This window comes from Neofelis nebulosa, chromosome 9 (assembly GCF_028018385.1).
Source record: "Neofelis nebulosa isolate mNeoNeb1 chromosome 9, mNeoNeb1.pri, whole genome shotgun sequence".
Taxonomy (NCBI): Eukaryota; Metazoa; Chordata; class Mammalia; order Carnivora; family Felidae; genus Neofelis; species Neofelis nebulosa.
The window spans coordinates 12051049-12071958 of NC_080790.1; the positions used below are offsets into that span (position 1 = coordinate 12051049).

General features: G+C 53.5%; 1 long non-coding RNA gene across 1 annotated transcript in view; it reads left to right on the top strand.

Moving 5' to 3' along the window:
* LOC131484385 (uncharacterized) overlaps window positions 1-19863 on the top strand; it is a 37883-nt gene extending 18020 nt beyond the window's left edge. The window contains exons 2-4 of the long non-coding RNA XR_009248209.1: window positions 12934-13064; window positions 15877-17407; window positions 18672-19863. This is a non-coding gene — a long non-coding RNA (uncharacterized LOC131484385). The remainder of the gene's footprint in view (window positions 1-12933; window positions 13065-15876; window positions 17408-18671) is intronic.
* The last annotated feature ends 1047 nt before the right edge of the window (window positions 19864-20910 follow it).

Here is a 20910-nt window from a genome sequence, read left to right on the forward strand (position 1 = left end):
CTTCTGCTTAATGACTTTCAGAGGCTCATTAGGCTTCGAGGAAGTAAACTTTCAAACTCAAACCACATGCCGCCCTCAAAGAACAGACCCCCGCCCCCCCCCCCCACCCGCCATCACCACCACCATAGTGAAAGCCTCGTCAGTTCCCAAGCACAGAACCGTTTCCTCAGAGGGGACACTGCAGGGGACTGCAGGCCGCTGAGCGGCATGGTCCCAGCGGGGCTCGAGAGTCTGAGGCAACGGCGACGGCTGACTCTCCCAGACCCTTCGGTGCACCTGGCACTATCCTAGGTGCGTCGCACACGTGAACTCACTACGTGTCACCCAGAGGCAGGTACCATCATGATCCCACCGCCCCCCGCCCCCCAGAGCAGACCCGAGCACAGAAACGTCCAGTAACCTGCATCAGATCGCACGCCGCACAGTGGCAAATCCAAAACCCAGGATGCCTGGGTTTGCAGCCTGGCTCTGCCGTTGACCTGCTGCGTGACTTCGGGCGCGTTCCTTAGCCTTGCCGAGTCAGTTTCCTCACGTGTGGGGTGAGCACAGCAACCACATCTGTCTGCGAGGGGGCCACGGAAGATCGGGCCCACCGGGGGCCCACCGCGGCACCTGGAGTGTCGTGGGTGGCCATAAATGGATGTGAGGTGAGCAAATGAGGTCTACCCGAGATGCCACCACATTCACGAGGCCTTTGTCCCTGAGTGTGCTCAGTGTTCGCTCAGGAACAGGCGGCACCGGGAAACCTCCCCATTTCCGCTGTTCCGTCGTGTAAGACCGCACCGCTAGGCAGCGGGAGAGCCAGGATTCGCACTCCACTAATCTGGCCGCAGTGCCGTGCACAGTGGAGCCTCCTCCAGACAGCCTGCCTTCTCCACCGGACATTGGGCCCTTGGAGGCAGGACTTTGATGATTTGTGCTGATTTCCCAGCTCCTCACACGAAGCCTGGCCTACGGTGCTCAGAGAACGTATTTGGTCAATGAATGGATCAATGAACATAGTGACCTTCGCACTCTAAGGTTTTCGAATTCCACAGGCAGACAACAAAACGAGGCAACGTTTTCCCTGGATTATTTTGTGGAGAAATTCTTGCCGGCTGCCCTTTTTCTCCCAAATGCGGTGATTGGACCCAAGATCCCAGAACTCATTTCTCCTCTTTCTCTGACAGTGTCTGCCATTTCATTTCTCCCACGAAGGGGGAGGGAGCAGGTCAGTTATGAAAGCTTCCACAGAGGAAGTGTTTGTACTGAGCTTTAAAGAATGAACAAGGGCGATTTAGACACGAGGAAGCTCATGTTGGATTTCTTTTTATGTGGACAGAATGCTGAGCCTTGAAAGCGGGCCTGTGCCTTAGGTGTCTTTTTATCTTCTCCTTTTTAGTCTCTGTGTCTAGCACAGGCTATTCATTAAGTGCAGTTTATTCTTCCACCCATCCTTCATGTATCCAACTTCCTTCATCATCCATCCCCCCGCCCATCCATCCCTCCATCCACCCGTCCATCTGTCCTTCATGTATCCAATCTCCTTCATCCATCCATGCATCCACCCATCCATCCATCCTTCATCTATCCAAAATCCTCCTTCCTTCTTTCCTTCCTTCCTTCCTCCCTTCCTCCTTCCTTGCCTGTCTCCCTTCCTCCTTCCCTGCCTCCCCTCCACCTTCCTTTCTTCCTCCCTCCCTCTTTTCTTTCCTTTCTTCCTCTATCCAACATCCTTCATCCATCCATCCATTCATCCACCCGTCCATCTGTCCTTCATGTATCCAATCTCCTTTATCCATCCATGCATCCAGCCATCCATCCATCCTTCATCTATCCAAAATCTTCCTTCCTTCCTTCCTTCCTTCCTTCCTTCCTTCCTTCCTTCCTCCCTCCCTCCCTCCTTGCCTGCCTCCCTTCCTCCTTGCCTGCCTCCCTTCCACCTTCCTTTCTTCCTCCCTCCCTTCCCTCCCTCTTTTCCTTCCTTTCTTCCTCTACCCAACATCCTTCATCCATCCACCCATCCATCCATCCTTCATCTATCCAAGATCTTCCTTCCTTCCTTCCTTCCTTCCTTCCTCTATCCAACATCTTTCATCCATCCAACCATCCATCCATCCATCCATCCATCCATCTATCCATCCATAGAATACTTACTGAACACAAACCTGTAGTACCTCAGAAACACACTGAGGCCACTGGATGGAGGCCCTAGAGACAAAATGTTATCTTATTATCAATAAGGTGCCCTAGAATCCAGTTTGGAGGGCAGTGAACTCCTGGCCTTTGTAGCATATCAACCAGGATGGTCTATGTGTGATCATAAAGGCTTTGATTGTCAGTAGGAGACTGGAGGAGAGAGCTCCTCCTCAGTTTCCTTCAAGTGGAGAGTGCTGATACGGCAATCTGAGTGTGGGGATATCCTCAGCACCCAATATCCTGATGTCTTGTGTCCTTAGTCACTCAAGAACAAAACAACTCCCTCTTTAGAGGATCAAGACTCCCTTAGCCCTTCCTTTCTGTTGAGGCCTCACATCCCCCACGGCTGCTCCTTCCTGGCCAGAGGCTGCAGCCCCCGCTCCTCTCGGCACGGACAGTATGCGCCTGGCTCACCAAACACACAGCCCCCTTGTTCCAGGAATGCAGGCGGCTGCTTGGAGCCATTGCTGGAAATGGCCTCCCAACAGATGTGCCTTTAATTTGTTTCCGGGTCAGTGGCCCCCATGCCCCGAGGAGGCCGCCTCCCAGGCAGGAGGCCCCAAAATAGCCCTGTGTGTGCGTCCCTGGATGGGGTTATCCATCACTGCCCGGCCTCTGCCCCCGGATGCCTCACTCTGGTGGCTGGCTCTAATCGGACCACTTGATGTGGAGGTGGGGGAAGCCGGCTCTGTCCCCTCGGGTGTTGGCCCCTCAAAGGGCCAATTGTAACCACATGGAAGTGAGGCCTTCTGCCCTGGTCTCAGGGTCAGCCAAAGATCTCCCCCTGAACAGAAACTTCTAGGAAGGATGTGTGAGAGGTTTACAAAGTTGCTAGAGCAGAGACCATGATCTGAGGTTGCAATGCATTTCTTTATCCAGCATCCATTTGTTGAGTGCCTACCAGGTGCCGTAACGTGCCCTTTGTAGGCATCAACACCTGTCCTCTGATTCTCAAGGTAGACACAGTATTCCCATTTTGCGGACAGGGAAGCAAAATGTCAGAGAGTTTACGTCTTCTCCAACCCAAATAGTAAATGAGGAAACAAGAACCTCCGTCTGAAAAACCGGGGCGGTTCCCACAACACCACCACCTCCCTGTCTAAGACAGAGAAGCTTGCACCCAGCAGGCACTTACTAAATCAGCGTGTCTCCTTTATCAACATCCTTGCCTATAAAACACATATAAAAATAACTGTCTAACTGCATTGTTTTAAGGTTTAAATCAGGTAATGTATGTAAAGAGCCTAGAGTAGTGCTCTTTCAGTGTGGTGCCCAGTTAGCAAACAGTAGGCGCCAGTGCATCAATAAATAGAAAAGACTCAATAGGAGGGGTGCATGAACATATGGGTCACAGGGTTCTGTGTCCCCCGGGATGGCTCACGAGGCACTCCTGGCTCTGTGCAATGCTGTGGGGACATTTGCATTATACAGGCCCAGAGAGGGGAAGGTAGCAGGGCTCAGGCCCTGGCCAGCGCTTTGTCACTGGACCATGCTGCGTGCGCAGAGGGCATTGCTGAATGGGACTGTCACCAGATGTGTTCAGATGCTCCAAAGCGGGGCTGTAATCATGTCAACACCTCTCCGCAGACAACTTCCTGTGAGTCCCCACTGGCTCCCTGTTGCTACTGAATAAACTGCAAACTTCTCCTGGCCTCCGAGGTCTCTATAATCTGGGGTGCTAGAGTCACAGGCCCCGGTTCTCCCTCCTTGTGTGGAGCACCACGCGAACTAGATTATTCCGCGTCCCGAATACACCTGCGATTTCATGCTGACCGTCTCTTCCTCAAGCTATTTTCTGGGCTTGGGATTCCTTCCCCCCCTCTCTCTTTTTCCCCTCAGTTTCTGCCTATTGAACATCTTGTCGTTCCTTCCTTGAAGGCTTTCCAACACCTCATCAACACTCCAGTGGTGGTTAATCCCTCCTTCGTTGTGTTTCCAAATGACTTAAAATATAACCTAGGTCTTAGATCAGGGGCCCTCAAACTACTGCCCAAGGGCCAAATCTGGCCCACTGCCTAGTTTTGTAAATAAAGTTTTATTGGGACATAGACATGCTCACTTTTTTACCTGTATTATCTACAGCTGTTTTGACGTTACAGTGCCAGAGTTGAGTAGTTCCTTCAGAGACCATATGGCCCCCAAAGCTAAAATTTCCTTTACAGAAAAAGCTTCGCCACCCTTGTCCTAGTGTGATCAAATGATCTGTTTCTGTTTCCATCGTACTTATCCCGTTGGGAAGACGGTGAGGTCAGGAGCACCTATTTTCCTCTCAGTCCTGGGTGCCATGTACGAAAGACAGTGTACAAGGAAGGGTCATACAACCATATGGCAAGGATGTGCGCACACACACCCGGTCTGTTGTCCCAGCTCCATGTCACACTGTGGTGTGGACACAAGCTGCCCCCGTGACCCGACACCATGTGGTCCGGGACCGATCGGAACCTCGGCTCCATCCTGGCGACTGTCAGAAGTGCCAGAGAAGAGTGACAGGCGTCACTGGGAACTCAGTGATCGATTGAGGGGACCAGTGGGAGCTGACATGGTCGGTACCGCCCATCTATGGAAGCTCCGGACAGCCAGGCCATCTTCCTGGGCAAGGGTAGTGGCCCAGGCCCTGCTACCGCCTCTCCTGGACCTCCCCCTCCGCCCGGCTCAGCACCTCTGCCCCTCACAGGCTCTGCTCTTACCCTGCGGATGCTTCTGCTCAAGCCCCATGCCCTGCTCTGGGCTCAGTGGTCATACTTCCAGAACTCCAATCTAGGATGCAAGGATATTTCAGGAGTGTGCAGAGGTGTTGGGAGCTGGGAGAAAGCAATGGGAAGAGGGAAGAAGGAGGGGAGATCAACAGGACTACCTGTGGGGCAGCGTGAACTCATTTAATCTTGACAAAAACCGTATGGGGTTAGTTGCTAAGAACGATCTCTGCTTCGCAAGTGGGGAAACTGAGGCATGGTAAATTTGGTGAGTTTTTCCAAGGTCACATGGCTAATAGGTAGGTGCAGTGGTTCAGACCCTCAGCTCTTAACCTCTCCTCTACCTTCTTCCCCGTCCCTGTCCAGGGAGCCCAGATACTCCCTGGCCAGCAGCATGGACATCACCAGGGGGCTTGTTACAAATACAGACTCTTCGGTCTGCACCCAAGACTTGCTGAGTCAGCATTTTAACAAGACACCCCCCCCCCCCCCAGAAAATTCAGGTGTTCCCACAGCTTGAGCACCCCTACCTGAGATCACTTAGCCTTTCTAGGGATGAAAAGGAAGGTGGAGTTCGGCGAGATTAAGTCCCATGGCAAAGGTCACGTGGGGAGAAAATGCAGAGGTGAGAAGCTCGGACTTGGGTCCAGGCACCAAGCTGGAGGCGCTCTCATGGGCACGCAGGGCCTTCGGGGAAAGCAGGAAGCTTTAGTGTATTCTCAGTCCAAGTTCATATTCATGTGCTTGACAGATGAGGCTTTCCTGCAGAGAGAGGACAGGCACCAGGACTGGGGAGCCGGTGGGGGCAGCTGGATGAGATTAGCAGCCCAAGTGTTCCTCCTCCCAGCCTGGCTGCAGCCTGTCAGAGCACAGACTGTGGTCTCGGAGGGAGTTTCCGCAGAAATAACCCGTGGCAAATAGAAAAAGGCCTGAGCACAGTCCCACGTGGGCTTCAGGCCAGGAGCAAGCAAGAGACTCCATGATGCGGTCCCGGTGGAACGGAGTCCCCTGGGGCTGGGGGACAACCACCGTTACCCCCCAGCTGAATCCCAAGTCCCCTTTGTGGCACTCTCGCCAAGGGACTGCCCAGTTTCTGCTTGCACACCTCCGGCAGCAGAGAGATCACTTCCTCCCGAGGAAGCCAATTTCGTATCCAAGCCCCCTGACCCCGGAAAAGCCTCCTTTGTGACAAGCTGGAACCTTCTTTCCTGCAGCTTCTGGACTTCCGCCCTAAAGACACTGAACGCATGCCGAAATCACACACGGCCTTTCAGATCTAAGAAACCAACATCCCGCCCGGTTCTGAGGTCCGGGCCACTGAGCTGCTGCCCCTGCTCCTCGTGTGGTCCCCGCAGAGGACGGTTCTAGGCTTGGGGGAAACAGATGTTGTCCAAAACCATCTGCGAGGAGCCCGCCGGGAGGCGGGGAGGATGGACCGTGGCTAGGGAAGTTGGTGCTGGACACCTGGCTCCAGGAGGGGTGAGGCAAGAGGGGCAGGCCGAGGTTGGTTGGGGGTCAGAAGCACCTTCTCGTGGGGCGTTCAGGCCAGAGGATCCCTTTAGATGGTGCCGAGCTCACTGCTGCTGGCATGTGCGGAACCAGAGGGTCAGGACCACGTGTCCCCGAGCCTCCCAGGCCAGCCAGGAACAAGGGGCTGGGACAGGCACTGCCACCCCTTGGCCTGTGCCCTGGAACAAATAACACAGCTTTTCCGAATCTTAGTTTTCTTGTCTGTAACACAGGAGCAACGACAACCGGTCCTTGTTTCTGTCGTGAGTAGCAAATGCTCGGCATTTGTGTGGCCCACACAGTGCCCGGCATGCAGGAAAGGTTGTAGCCTTTTAAAATATGTTCTCCCCCACCCCCCCTCTGCCCCCCGGGCCAGAAAGGGAGGAAAAGATAGTTTTTGTTTCTAAGGCGCGTGTGGACCCTGCCTCACCTTCTACGAAAAATGAGTGTCCTGGCCGAGTCCCTGTGTTTCATCAAGGGCTCTTTCCCTCAGCTGCTGGGATGCCAATTCACATTCCATCAGTATCTGTTGTTCCCCGAATGGTCCGGACCCTGAGGGCGTCACGGGTGTCACCTCATTTAATGTAACCCGCCCGCAGCTCTCGGGTACCGGTTCCATTCTTTCTGTACAGCTGAGGAAACTGAGGCACAGAGGTTTAGAGAAGACTGGTGTGAGGTCACCCAGCACCTGAATGAGGCTACCTGGGGGCTTTTCGCTGGACCTCCTCCCTTATCTGTCCTCCTGACCCAGGCTCCCCCCCCCCCCCCCACAGGCTGGGGGGGCTTTCAGGGAGCCCGGTCTGAGCTGGGTGCCTGCTCTGATCCCTGACTCCACCTTGGCTCTTTCTGGGGTGGGGGGCCGCGGGCAGCAAGCCCTGAAGCTGGCGGGCCTCCTTACCTCTGCCGAGTGGAGGGGGGGCAGGAGGGCAGGGGTGTCCCCACGAGGCCGGCCCTCCCTCCGGAAAGTGCAATCGGCTGCAGCTAATCTCCCCGAACGGGGCTCCAGCAGCCCAGCCGTCCAGTCCACAGTGCAGCCCCCCCAGGCCCTTTTTCTGAAATCTGTGATCTTCCTGCTTGAAATCACCTTTAATTTCCCTCAGGAATGAACAAGCATTTAGAGGGTTGGTTTCAATTACACCTGGAAAAAAAAGTTTGACACAAATTTCAAGCCAAATAATTTAGGAAACCACAGAGCTGGAAATACAAAGCCGGGGATGGAGAGGCCGACCTTGGCTCTCTGGGTACATGCAGGCCCTCAGCCTGGCCGCCAAGGCCACCTCGCAGGGCTCACGGATCGTGGAAGGCTTGGGCCCTGTTCTCTGCTGCTCTGCAAGGCCCGGACAGCCTTTCCCTCCCCTTCCCAGCCCTTCTCCCCCAGGAAGCCTTCCCTGGCTGCCCCAGCCACCGCAGTCTCTCCACCTCTGAGCTCCCCACTTCTGGGGGCACCCCACTTCTGTGGTGACTCCCTAAGAAGAAAGAAGGGCTGTGCAAGGACCTTTTTCCTCCTGGCTTTGTCCCATCCCCCAGCCAGTGTTGACAGGTGGGAAAAGCAGAGAACCCTCTTTCTACTTTCATGCAGTAAGACCGACTTCCCTACCGGAGCCGCCGCTGTTCCTCCTTCCTTCCCTGCTGAGAAGTGTCCCCCACTCCCCAATCTCAGCTTCCACAGCACCTCGTGAAGGAAGGCTTCCTTGATTGCACCGGTCAAGTGGAGGGTGGGTGCCGGAGGGAATCTGAGGCCCCTGCCCATCCAAGTGCAAGGTCCCAGGGCGGCCCTCTGCCCTCATGGCTAGGGGTCTGGCTGGAGACGCCGGATATGAGAGCCTCACGGCCACTCGGAGCCCAACACACACAGGTGTGCGATCACCCCCTGCCTGTGACGCAGCCCCCTGGGGGTGAGGCCTCCGAGGGCCAAGCGGTCCCAAATAGATATGAACAAATGGTCCAATAGCCCTGTCCCCAAAGATGGACCAGGCTCAGACATGAAGCCTTGACAGAAGAATCGGCTCATCCTGGCCCCGGAAGAGTGACATGGAGCTGGCATGCGACAGTGGCCCCGCTTCTGTCACGTGGGCGGGGGGGGGGGTGTGGGTCACCCGGGGGTGGTCCACTCCCCCTCCTCGGGCTCATTCTGGGCTGTGGCACCGCCCCCCCCCCCCCCCCCCCCCGCAGCGTGTGCCAGAGCTCCGGCTGCTCCCCTCCTCCCCCAGCCCGTGCGTTTCATTCGGTCCGTTCCACGTGGCCATTTCCACCCTCCCGTCCACGGGCATGTCACCACCCGCGGGCCTGCCACCAGCAGCGCGTACTTGGGCCACCGAGATATCCGGTCTCCCGGTTCCCACACAGCAGCCACGCTGGGCTGGGGTCAAGGAGAAGCCGCATCACCCGCTCCACCTGAGGCCCTGAGGCGGCTCCCGGTCCCCGCGGCTCACTAGCCTGGCACACGAGGCCCCTCAGGCTGCGGCCCGTCCGCCTTCCACATCTCGTCGGTCTCCCCCTCCTGCACCCGGGCTCCGTGTGTCATTGTAACCCCGACTCCCTGCTTCCGCCCTCCTGTGCCTCTGCACACTCATCCGGCTGTGCCTGGAATGCTCTCCCGCGTCTCCTGTCTGCCTGCTGAAAACCCTACTACTGCCGTCTCAGCTTAGACATGGCCTCCTCCAGGAAGCCTTCTGGATTACTCATGCCCCACCTGGCTGAGGTTACACACTTTCCTCTGAGCTGCCACCAGATTTACTTCTATCACAGAATGTGGCATACCGTTTTACTTGTTTTTGTGTATTTTCTCCATTAGACTGTGAACGTTTTGAGCCTAAGGCTTTTAGCTGGTTGATCTGCAAATGAATAGTCTGTACGTAGCAACCTCAATAAATATTGGTGGAAGGGAGGAAAGAAGAAATAGAGAAAGGGTAGAAGAGAAGCAGGAAAGGAGGGAGGGAGGGAGACATGGTGAGTAGGTGTTTGTAAAGGATGCTAAGCTGATTCAGATACTTCTGGGGAAAAGCCCAGCCTCCCAAGTTTGAGCTTCAAGACGCCCACAATATGGCCCGAATACTTCCAGCCTTATCTCTCACTATGAATAAATTACACACACACACACACACACACACACACACACACTCCCCAGCTATACCCTCTATACTGTTGTCCATGGCCTGCCCCCATCACGAAGCTGCCTGCCTCACTTTCCCATCTCTGTGCCATTCAATCCCCACCTCCCACTCGGGAGGGGCCCTTCCTTACCAGCTTTGAGGGCCCGTCCTCGGCATCCAGCATGAAGAACACTCATCTCTGGGAAGACAGAGGGAGATGATAGCAATACAGGGTCGCGAGTGTCATAGCAGAGGGGCTTCTGGGATCATCTGGGGCTTCCAAGGCTGCCGAGGGCAGGAGTCAGACACAGCTTTGTCCAGACTGAGACTTGGAGGATGAGGGGTGTCCTGGGACATCCTGGACACAGGTGGAATGTGAGCTGGACAGACAGTCACCAAGGACCTGTGTTTTGAGGCTGTCCTTCTTCTACCTCTGGCTGGGAATTCCTTTTCACCCTAGACTTTCCCGGTTCTCTGAAGTCCTCTCTCTGACGGGTATAGTCTGCCTGCTTCCCACTCAGCACTCTGCACCCAGTGCTGCCCTCTCTCAGCCAATGGCTCTGGCCCTGGGTCTGTTTTACTTTAGGGTCAGCAGAGTAAACACACATCACCCTCTTGCTCCTATTGGTCAACAACAGGTGGCTTCTTCTTCCCCAGGTGGTGCCTGCAGAGTCTAGAACAGGTGCTCAGTACAGACCAGACTGACCTAGACACAAGCACAGCTATGACCTCTAGACGGTGTGCTGGATGCCGTGCATGCAAAAATAAAAACCCATTGGTAAATGCATGTAACCATGCCACCTAGGGGACACCCGGCCTGGGCTAAGCGCTTGGAGCAACCCCACTGGGATGCTGTGACAGAGAGAAGAGACCAGCGTCCCCCTGAAAATCCCCAAAGAGCAAGGCCGGGTCTCAGATGCAGGTTGCTGGGACTCCTGACCTGACATTGTCCCTCCAAATGCCCCTAATACCCTCCCTGATCCCAGGGTTGTCCCAGGATTGGCAGGAAGACTATGTAAGCAGTACCCAGAGGTCTTGGAAGGGCTTCGCGGGCAGAGACCCCAGCCGTGAAGTCCCGGCTGCTTCCTGGACGAGGAGGCAGTGCAGGTGGGAGCCCAGGTACCTGGTGACCGGGACGGCGGCCCGATCCTCCCTGTGCGTGAGTGACAAGGACCACAGCCTCCGGCAGGCTCAGAAGTGTCCCAGGAGGATTTGGAAACTGGAGAGCAAAGTCAGTATGTCCCACATTATCCAATTTTTCTGGCACCAAAATTCCTGCGCTCCCAGCTCGGTGGTCATGAGACTAACCCCGGGCATACCGTTTCAGTGATGTCAGCGCATGAAATCAGAATCAGAAACACATGCATGAAAGGGTCTGTGCGGGTTCAATGAACCTGGGAAATTGCACTTTGAGGGGAAGACCCACCGGATGGGACCGTCAGAACTGCAGAGGTCTATACCGCGTGTTTGGCGTGGCCCTTGGCATGAGGCACATCCCTGGCCTCCCATCCCCACTCCCACCCCCCCCCCCCACGTGTAGTGAATGCCAAGGGCTCTGAGATCATATCGGCAACTGCTTGGCACCCCAGAGGATAGAACAAAGCCAAAATAGGATTCTGGTGCATCAAATGTTTCCACGTCTGTCCCTTCAGCTGCATCCACAGCACCCCTGGGGATGGGCGGTCAGGGGTGGTCACCTCACTTCCCAGGTGGACAGCAGGCCAGAGAGATGAAATGTCCTGCCCGAGGTCGCCTCATCGAGTCAATTCCACAATCCCTTACCGGCACCGACTCCGCACCGGGCGTGGTGACGCTTTGCACACTTCATTGGATTTCATTTTCACAACAGTCGTAAGAGGCAGAAATAAATACCCTCACATTACAAACGGGGACACTGAGGCTCAGAGAGACCAAGCAGTTGGGCCGACGTCGCCCAGTGGGTCGGCAGCAAATCTGGGACTCCCACCGTCTGTCCCTTCGCTACAGCGGCCGTCTCTGGAGAAAGCGGAACCTGGCCAAAGGGCACTGTTGTCCCTGAGCTATTCCTTATCTGCCCAGGGCGACAGGCCAGCCTGGGGTGGCACCGGCAGAATCAAGAGTCAGGAAGTGAGCAAACCCAGAGGGGTGGAGGCAAGGCCTCCAGCGTGCTCTCCCCTCCTCCCCCAAGAATCTGAGCAATGTTTGATGAGGACGCGTGGCACAGCCCCTCAGCTGCCCCCAGGGTAAGACTGGGCTGGAGCCTTCCCGACCCAGGGCGGGCTCCGGAGGCGGGGGTTTGGGGGCGACAGGGGGGCTGTGTGTCCTTTGGAATGAATACGGCCCACAGTGACAGAGCAGACCTTGGCCTGGAACCCAGAGGCCAGCGGCACCAGCATGACTGCCTCATTGTGTGGCCCCCATCACGGGACCCCACGGGGCCGCATGCTAATGAACCGGCTCCTGGGGTGGGGGGGGGGGGGTCGGGGCCACGAGCCAGACCCGGCCCCAGAGAGAAACGCTGGGCACACGGCCTCACCCCTCGGGGCCGCTACCAGCCAAGACCCAAGGGAGGGCTGCCTGGGCCTGTGCCCCTCCACGGAGACAAGTCTGCAACGCCACGGGAATGCAGGCCTGTGCCCTCAGACCCTTGCCAGTCCGAAGTCCCTCCAGAACCGAACAGAAACCCATGTGCGCGCACGTGCGGTCATGCCTCACACGTAAAGGCCGGGGTCCAGTGACTGAGGCCTGGGCGCACCTCCCCAGAAACACGCAAATACTTGCAAAATTACCGTAGAGCTTGGACAGACCTACCGGCCACCCGGCCATTCCTCTTGATTGTCTCATTTGATTCTCACAGCCACCTTTTGAAGTCAACAAAGCAGAAAACCTCTTCCCCGAAAAAAAGCAGCTACGGTTTGGCCAGGGCAGGTGACTGTCGTCAAAAGTCTTCCTTCCTCTCCCACCCCTGCTCTGCTGGGGTTCCCAGCGTCTGCCCACTTGCCCTGGGCCTGGGTTCTCCCGTCAGCGGGCTCCCCATGGATACTGCCTGGCTCTCGAGTTTCACTGTTCCTGCCTTGTTCTGGAAGCTCATGGCAACCCGCCTTCTGCCTCGGCTGCTGGGCCCTTGGGTCCTCTTGACCCAGCTGGGCTCAGTCCCAGGATTTCCTCCTGCTCAGGAAGAGTGAATGGAAGATGGTCATGAGGAGAGGAAGCTTCAGCTTGGTTTTGCTGGGGGAGAGAGCCATTGACTCAGACACCAGGGAAAAATTCATCCGGCGTGTTAACTGGTTCCCTAACTGGAGGTGGGGTTAAGGGGATGAGAGACCGTCATGGCCCCGACTAAGTACCTTGAGGAGTGTTACTTGCTTAGTTTTTACCTTCGGGGGCCAGAATCTTCACTCACAAGATCTGTGAGGTGTCCTCGGCCTAGATATATATTCCAGACGTCTCCACTAAGTTCTGTTTTGTTTTGTTGAATTCAGGACTCCTAAAAAAAATGGCAGAAGAGACCGAAAATGACTTAGCCCGCGCTGTGAACGGTGAGCGACACACCGTGGGCCTGAGCAGCCATCTACCATGCCCACGTCAGAAATTTCTGGACTATCTCGACCAGGTGAGGCATAGTTGGGGGGCAATCAGGTGACCATCTGGGGCTGGCCTGCCCACCCTGGGGTCCTTAGCCTCCTGCACAGAGCCGTAGACATTGTGTGTATATCATACGTGACGTGAGTGGCAATCCTTATCCTCCGTTCTCTCTTATTTGGCCTGGAAATAGACTTTGTCTTCTGAATTCCTTTTGTCCTCGTCTGAAAACAGGGCAGATGTGGAAGGCCTGGCAAGTGTCTGTGATCCGGGTGAAAACATCTGCTTCCAGCACAAACTAAACACATCAGCAGGAGCCAAGAACGTTCCCCTGCACTCGCTACCGTTTGACTTCTTTTATTAATAACTTGGGAGGATTGCAGGCAAGGAGTTCTGGCAGGAATGAAAGGAAATGATCCAGGGGAAAAAAAAAATCTAACCCATAAATAAGTTAAAGTCACCGGTGGAGGGTGTTTGATCTTTTTCTTTCTTTTTTTAAAAGTGAAATATGGGTACTTCCCTTCAGAGACAAGGGAGGGAGAAGCCAAGGGAGCCGTGTTCTTGGGGGCTCTAGGGGGTGGGGGTAAAGACATGTCACTTTCAAACCATGGCCTCTATGGGTCTGTTGGGAGTTGGGGAGTCTAGCTCTGCTGAAAGGAAGGCAACAGCATGGATTGGAAAAAAGAGCGTGAGCTTTGGAATCAGGCAAAGCTGAGCTTCACCCTAGCTGTGTGATCTTGGCACAAGATCTTGGGCAAGCTGACCAAACCTCCTGTTGGTTTTGCATCATCTGGGGGAAGTAACATCTGCCTCGCAGAATGTTAGTGAAAACTGAAGCTGATGGTGTGAATGTATTAATCAGGGTAAGTATTCACTGACTGCCACAGTAGACGAGCCTCAGGCATTCAGTGGCACAGTATAACACAAATCGTCTGCTCTGAGTCCAGTGCAGGAGGAGGGGGACTCCCCTCTACCCTGCGACTCAGGTCGGAGGACCACACGTGCAGGTTGCCTGGGGCCATGTTGGTTTACACCTGCTATCCGATCCTAATGACATTGGCCCCTCTCCTTCATTCTCAAAAGTGTCCTACCTTAGGTGATTGGTTATGTGAGCACTCAAGACTCAGGGAACCGGACTCCCTCTGTCCCCTGACACCACCATCTCTACATGTGACATCCAAAGTCGTCCCAGCACAACGGCCCTCAAATTCCACAGCCCAGAAGTGACGCGTGTCACCATCCTGTCACCATTTTGTTGGCTAGACTGGTCTCGTGGCCTCATTTACCAGCCCAGGTGTCTCGCCAGGTGCCCACGAAGGAGAGGTGGGACAGATACGGGTGTGCTGGCCTGGGGTGAGTATCTCAAGATCTCTTTTGCCCCCATTCTGTTATTCCCCACCCTTCCTCTGGAGGCTCCGAGAATATGGGGAGAACAATGTGGTTATATAGACATGTTAGATGAGAAAACATCAAGTGTCCTGGGAAATACATGTTTGTAGGGTAAGATGAAACAGAGCCCTTTACTGTTTCCAAAAAGGCTTTCACATGCATGACCTCACTCGATCTTCCCAATCGCACTGTGGGGCAGATGGTGGGTTTTCACTTACAAGAGAGAAGACTAAGGTTCAGAAGCACACACCCACTTCCCAAGGTGACGGGATGACGGGGCCAGGGCTCACTCCAATCCCCTGCCTCGCTATCTGGCCTCACCGCTTTCTCCCTGGCCCAGGCTGCAAGGGCCCACGCTGGATTTCCTGCAGGGCTGAGGTGGGTGGTGAGGTCAGGGCAGAGGGGCGACGGCTGCTTATCTAGGATCACAGAGCAAGAGGGGTGCTGGACACCCCAGAAGGCATTTTACCCAACCTCTTCCCCATTGTGTTTGGGGAAAGTGAGACCCAAAGAGGGGAAGTGACTTGCCTAAGACCACAGAGTGAGCTGGCAGCTAGCCAGCTGGCTCTCCTGATTCCTGCTCTGGTGTTCTTCTCCTGCTCTTTTGCAAAGTCAGAAGGGAGCCAATAAGGGATGGGCTGTTTTCTTGGTCATTAGGAAAAAAAGAGAAGCTAACGTAGGAATATATGATCTCTGCCGTGTCAGTGGCAAGCGAAAAGATCAAGTGAGGTCATGAATGTGAAAGCCTTTTTGGAAACAGTAAAGGGCTATATTTCACTTTACCCTAAAAACACGTATTTCCCAGGACACTTGAAGTTTTATGGTCTGCTATGTCTACATACTCACATTTTTCTCCCCATATTCCTGGATCCTCTAGAGGAAGGGTGGGGAAGAACAGAATGGGGGCAAAATATATCTTGAGATGCTCAGATACTGAACAATGGCCAGCCTCAGTCAGCCTGTGTTCCTGATTTATGGAATTGGCCAGAGCCACTGTCCATCTGAGCCACTCCACCCACAGTCCAGGACTATATGAAAACAGAATGAGTTTCTTGTTCTTTTTTTTTAAGTTTATTTATTTATTCTGAAAGAGAGACAGGGGGGGGGGGGAGAGAGAGAGAGAGAGGCGATCTCAAGCAGGCTCCACACTTGCAAGGGCAGGGCTGGATGTGGGGCTCAAACTCACAAACTGTGAGATCATAACCTGAGCCGTATGACACCGAGAGTCAGATACTCAACTGACTGAGCTCACCAGGCACTCTGAACTCCTTGTTCTTAAAACTAAGGGATTCCTGAGAGCTGTTCATTGTAGCAGTATAGTTGGTTCCAACACAGCCCTGAAGGCCAGCTAAACCTTCCAGAGGAAGTGATGGAAACAAGTCTTTCTAGTTGAGAGGAAGCAGATGCATGAACGTGTAGATAGACATTCATCCATCTATTGCTTCTTTCAACAGATGCTTACTGAGCACGTGTACATGTACTCAGTCTCTGTGCTGGGTCCTGAGCATGTCAACACGAATGCTTTGGTTCCTGTCCTCAGGACGCTCCCCATCCAGTTGGACCGATCACTGACCAGGATACAAGTACTCAGAGAGGGAAGGCATGAAGCCAGCCTGGATGGAAATAAAGAAGGTTTAACTCCTAAAGAAGGAGATAATGGAGCCGATTTGCCGTGGGTGAGCAGTTCGAGGTTGGCCGGAGCAAGGCTTGAGCCTAGCTATACTGAGACACGATGCCATCTAGGAAGACACAAGCAAAGTGGATTCTGCAAGAACTTGGTTGCAAAGAATTAGCGCATGATCCCATAGGCAATGGGAGCCACTGAAGAACTTGGAGCAGGAGAGTGATGTGATTGATGGACGAGTGTCTAAACATCTCTCTCTCTAGCAGCTGCGAGATGGATGAGGCTGGAGACTGGACTGAAGTCAGTGTTTCTGTGGAGCCCATCCTCAGCACAATGGTCTGGTCACCATCATCTCTCACCTTCAGCTTTGCCCCAAGAGGTCAGTGCGACCCATCCTGCTTAAAGCCGTCTGGAGTTTGCCATCACCCCACCGACAGCCCCTGCATGGTTCGGCCACCGGTCACCTGCCAACCTCAGCTCTTGCCACTTTTCACTCACCCTCTGTGCACCAGAAAACCCGTCGTTCCTCAAACCGGCATGTTCTCTTTCTTCCGGGCCCGCAAGCATATGGTTTCCTGTTTCTCCTGCTCGCCTCCTAACCCTATCCCTCCCAATGCCACTACTCTTAATCTTAACCTAGATGTCCCTTCTGTTTGGAAAACTTTTCTGACCCCCAGGGCCAGGTGAGGTACTCCTGCCCTGTGTTACCCCTGCAGCCTGCACCAGCACGGTCCTTGCCTGCTTTACAGCCTATGCTCCCACCAGCTTGTAGCAAGGTGAAGTTGTAACACGAAAAGTGGACTCTCCTGGTGACTTCTCTGCTCTAGTGCCTGGTGCGGCCCGTGGCATATTTGCACTGGTCTTTACTGAGTGCATGACTGGAGGCGAAACAACCCTGAGGGTCACCCACACATGTGCATGTGCAGCAGAAGGCTCAAGGACAGAGTGGGGCCAAGGGGATGGAGAGAAGAAGCAGAAGCTTCTGAAGACTTTGGCGAGTGCTGTCAGCGGTATCTAGCTCCTCTTCAGCTTTCCCTATCACTCCTGTCAGGTGTGGTCAAGGATCCACGGCTTCCAAGAATGCGTCCTAAGGGGAGGAAAGCGTAACGTCATGCGACAGACTGTAAAATCACGGCTCCCTATGAACCCCTCCACGACAACATTCACCACGTAGCCTTCCATCCTGTCTTTAAGCTTCTCTCCCGCCGGACTAAAAAGTCCTTGAGGGAAGGGCGAGGGCATATCAAGGTCTCCACCCCCAGCGATCTGCAGAGCGTGGTGCGCAGTAGACTCCTTGGAAAAGCTGACTACGTTCATCAGAGGTCGGCTGAGATTCAGTTCCTGGCCTCGAGGAGCTCACGGTGAGTTTCAGCTGCACCTATGGGCACGAATAACTTTTCAAAGTGGGGGCTGGCAGTAGGTAGCTAAAGCCCTGCGATTGCCGGCGAGCACAGAGGAGCGCTCATGAGTTCAGATTTGGGGGAGTGTGGAGGGCTGCCCTGGAATGTACAAGTATGCCTCCTGTTTCAGTGCTGAGTATCTAGGGTCCGAGAGCAGGGTTTTCTTCACAAGGAGCTGACTCCCTAACAAACTGCTACCAAGTCTCAGCGGCTTAACCGATAAAGGTTTGTGTCCTGCTTCCATCCCAGGACGATGCCAAGATCCACACAGTCATTCAGAGACCCAGGCTCTTTCCATTTAGAGCAGGGTTTCTCAACCTTGGCTTACTGACACCTCGGAAGGCTGGAAGTCTTTGTTGTAGGAAGCCGTCCTGTGCTTTGCAGGACATTTGCCAGCATCCCCGGATGCTATTCATTAGACACCAGTAGGACACACACGTTCCTCATTACCACAGTGTCCCCTGGGTGGTAATATCATCCCCAGTTGAAAACCATTCATGTAGGGCTCTACCCTTCTCTAGAGTCTGGAGTGCTCCAGATCCCTCTAATCCAGACAGCAGAGGAAGAAAGGGAAGGAACACTAGGGGCCAGGACGGGAGCGGGTGTGTAGCATGGGTCCTCACGTTCTATTGGACGGGGTCAGTTACACCAGCACGGCTAATTGCAAGGGAGTCTGGGAAAGGTAGCATAACTACGCCTAGGAGGGAAAGGGAAGTAGTTTGGGGTGCAACGAACTAATCTCTTCTGCGAGTATTTAAGAGTCCGTGTACAGTAAGATCTTGGTTTGTTAGCATAATTCGTTACGGAAACACACTTGTAATCCAAAGCACTTGTATACCAAAGCGAATTTCCCCGTAAGAAATAACGGAAACTCAGACGATTCATTCTGAAACCCCAAGATAGTCATATAAAAATGATTACGATACTGTAATATAATACAACATAATGATCAAGAAAATACAAAATATAAAGAAAAATAAATCAACCTGCACTTCCCTTTGAAAACCCTCATGATTGGTGTGAGGGAGACAAGAGAGAGGAAGGTTATTGTGTAGGACCACTTGCACCGTCACTAATGGAGTCACTGCTAGCTATTGACTCAATGGAATCTTTTTCTGCATGGGATCCATCATACATCCTTGCACAGGTGTTGGCTTCAGTACAGTATTAATAAACTCTTGTCATATACTTAATTAATGTAAACTTTCTTTAATGTAAATTTAAGGCAGCAGAAGAAAGGGTCTGTATCTGCAGGCAACCTGCCCTGGAACAAAGCAAAGCATTCTGAAGCTTACTCTTGCATGGAAAAGCAAAGGAGTGTCGATAGGTGCTTCGAAGCGACAAAAAATACACGAGTGCCAGTTGTGGGCACCTTCCAACGTCCCGAAACATCACTGGTTTCTGCCAAACATTTCACATACTCCTCATATTGCAAGACGTTGCTTGTTTATCAAGTTAAAATTTATTAGAGGTGCTTGCTTGTCTGGTGAAACACTTGCAGAACAAGTTAGTCTCGATGCAAGGTTTTACTGTATTTGATGTTCATTCTTGAGGATAAGAAAATGGGAAAATGCTTTTTCCCAAACTACCAGTAGAGGCTCAATAAGGGTCTCAGTCCATCAACCAACCCCCCTTGGCTTATAAGATGAGCCAGACGGTCTTGGCTTATCTGGGAAGCCATGAAAACAGACTCCTCCCACGTCACACCATCCTCCTGTCCTGCATGACTGACGGGAACCTAGCGACACAGAGAGTTCTTGACCCCCTCCAGCCACTGCATGGATTTGGTGTCTACTGTGTTACCGTGGCATCTTGGAGTGGCTGCCAGGCCCAGACATGCCCGTCCCTGTCCTGGAGGAGGGCGTTTCCCTAGCTGTGGCCCAAGCTTGCTCATGTACCAACCGCACCGAAGAAAAGATATGTACAAATGCCAGCAAGAGTTCAGCAAGAGCCGCGGGTATGAGAATCTACACGAAAGGGGGAAGTCAAGACAACCGTGGTGCTGGGTGAGTCTGGTGCTCACAGGAAGCAGAGGGGTTTCCTGACTAGAACAGAAAGTACCCGAGAGAGGAGGGAGAAGACCAGCCTCGTGGAGGTGACTCGGGGTCATAACGGAATGTCAACCCCAATCCTTTAGTTTGTGTCTTACCGCTAGTTGAGTGAGCGCTCTTGACTCTGGATGGTCTCCATTAACACTACCAACGAGAATTTTTCCTGAAGCCCTTCTCGGGAAGTGGCTGTTTGAACCCCACCAAGAGGCCCTTTCTCCAACAGTGTGCACACTCCCGGAGCCCCTCCACACAAATGTTTCATGTGGTGTAGCCGAGAATTAATTAGAAAAAGAAAAAAAATCTCTCAAGTCAAAACACATATCTCACAACCTATTAGCATTAAGATTAGCATTAAAGAAAGTTGGAAACTATAACATTTTAAGCACAATTTATAAGTCTAATTTCCTGTGTGTCACTCTCAGATAATAAATGCTTTTCCTTCAAGTTGAAAAGTCTTGGTGGGGTGGGGGCGGGGGGGGGGGGAGAAAAGAAAACGTTAATTTAAGGCCTATTAGTTTATTTTTAGTTGCCCAAGATCTGAGGGACTGAGAACATTTCCCTTTTCTGATAGAACACGCCTTCCTGTGTAGCAAGGAAGTCCTCTGACCTCAGGCCTCCTCAAGGTGCTACTGATTTTTGACAGAATTCCTCAGGCAAGGACTTTGAAAAGAGGCTAAGCCCGGCCTGCAAGGGGAGGGCGATCCGAGGTCCTGAGGGACAAGGTTAATTGCTTGGAGCATTGGAGAACGGCGTGGTGAGGCAAGGGGATGCCGGGTGACCAGGAGGCCCGCTTCCTGTATTGCTCTGGAAGAAGTTCGTCGCCCACGGCTTCCATAATAAGACATTCCTGCTAATTTGCCAGGAGCTGAAAGGGATTTCTGTTTTTAGCTTTGGGTCTGTGGCAACTGTTTTGTTTTAAACGAAAATTAAATGGGGACGTGGAGCTGGAGTTGGGGGATGGGAGGCAGAGCCATAATTGAAGTGCATTACTGGTAATTACCTCGTTCTTTCTTTCACTCATCATGTTGACAGAGAAATCTATTACCCGGCAGCTCCATTTCCACAAATTGCCCTTCCCTGAGGACTTGGGGGTGGGGGGTGGGGAGTGGGCCACGGTGGTGCTGGAGGAAATCACTGCTTTGTTCGAGAGAGTGGGCCTCCAGCCATCCCCAGAACATGGCTCCACTGTCCCTCACACAGAGGGAGGGGAAGGGAGTGAGGACCCTGAGAGAGGACGAGGGAGTCACCTGGCGAGAAGGGTCTTGTCCCAACCAGGCCTGACCATGCAGATCCATTTGGCATGCTGTGTAGAAGGACGGAGATAAAGCCTCACCACTGTCTGAAAAAAATGAAAGGAAGTTGGAGGCAACCATTGACGGAAGTAGCAGCCCCGTTTTGAAAGCTCTTGTGTGC